Source organism: Mandrillus leucophaeus, unplaced genomic scaffold, assembly GCF_000951045.1.
Source record: "Mandrillus leucophaeus isolate KB7577 unplaced genomic scaffold, Mleu.le_1.0 Scaffold535, whole genome shotgun sequence".
Classification (NCBI taxonomy): Eukaryota; Metazoa; Chordata; class Mammalia; order Primates; family Cercopithecidae; genus Mandrillus; species Mandrillus leucophaeus.
In genome coordinates, this window is record NW_012105753.1 from 1,015,713 (window position 1) to 1,017,416 (window position 1,704).

The following is a 1,704-nucleotide window of genomic DNA, read 5'->3' on the forward strand; positions in this document are numbered from 1 at the left end:
GAAACTTCCAACCCTTCAGCCCTACTATCTTCACACTATCCCTACTCCATTGCACGTCCCCCTCCTCCTCCTAACTCAATTTGGATTCCATGAACCACTATTATATTATTATAATCACTGTCTTGTATGTACTTCAACTTGCCTCTTTCTTCCTCTGCCATGCTCATCTGGCAAAATGAAATCTCAGTTATATCCAGTGTTCCATCTACTCTAAGCCTGCACCCATGCAATGTATACCTGGAGAAAAATGCTGAGAGGTTTCAGTGTTGCTGGATACTAATTGTAAGTGGGCCTTGTTGGTGTGTGGTAATCCTTCATCTTTCCTTAATAAATTAATTCTCTCACTTTCCAAGCCAATCATTAGCACATTAACAACTCTCTCCTTGGCCAGGCGCGGTGGCTCACGCCTGTAATCCCAGCACTTTGGGAGGCCGAGGCGGGTGGATCACGAGGTCAGGAGATCGAGACCATCCTGGCTAACCCGGTGAAACCCCGTCTCAACTAAAAATACAAAAATTAACCTGGCATGGTGATGCATGCCTATAATCTTAGCTACTCAAGAGGCTGAGGCAGGAGAATGGCTTGAGCCCAGAAGGTAGAGGTTGCAGTGAGCCAAGATTATGCCGCTGCACTCCAGCCTGGGTGACAGCATGAGACTCTATCTCAAAAATAAAATAAAATAAAATATAAAATCCACATAGACAATTAGACAGTGCCCCTGTTAACCTGCAATGACTTGACCTCCACCCCACCCCAGATATCTACTGTCTACTCCCATGTTCGTACCCTAGGGTTTTCATTATTGATATTTGTCCCCTCTCTATGACCCCACTATCAAACATTCCATTCTCTGATCGTCACTTACTTTCTTTCCAACTGACTTCCTATACTACCTGATCTCCAGTAATTCTGTAATCCCACTGAAACTTCCAACCCTTCAGCCCTACTATCTTCACACTATCCCTACTCCATTGCACGTCCCCCTCCTCCTCCTAACTCAATTTGGATTCCATGAACTACTATTATATTATTATAATCACTGCCTTGTATGTACTTTAACTTGCCTCTTTCTTCCTCTGCCATGCTCACCTGGCAAAATGAAATCTCAGTTATATCCAGTGTTCCATCTACTCTAAGCCTGCACCCATGCAAAGTATACCTGGAGAAAAATGCTGAGAGGTCTCAGTGTTGCTGGATACTAATTGTAAGTGGGCCTTGTTGGTGTGTGGTAATCCTTCATCTTTCCTTAATAAATTAATTCTCCCACTTTCCAAGCCAATCATTAGCACATTAACAACTCTCTCCTCAAACTTCCAGTGCTACCCCTGAATTTTTTTATTTTTTTTTCGAGACAGGGTCTCACTCTGTGGTTGCCCAGACTGAAGTGCAGTGGAGCAGTGTAGACTCACTGCAGCCTCCACTTCCTGGGTTCAAGCAATTCACATGCCTCAGCCTCTGGAGTAGCTGGAATCACAGGTGCACGTGACCATGCCTGGCTAATTTTTGTATTTTTAGTAGAGACGGGGTTTCACCATGTTGGCCAGACTGGTCTTGAACTCCTGACCTCAAGCAGTCCACCTACTTCGGCCTCCCAAAATGCTAGGATTATAGGTGTGAGCCACCACTCCTGGCCTGGATTCTTCATTCTCAACTGATGACCTTGTTATTTCACCAAGAAAACAGAGGGAATGAAAGGGAGCTTCC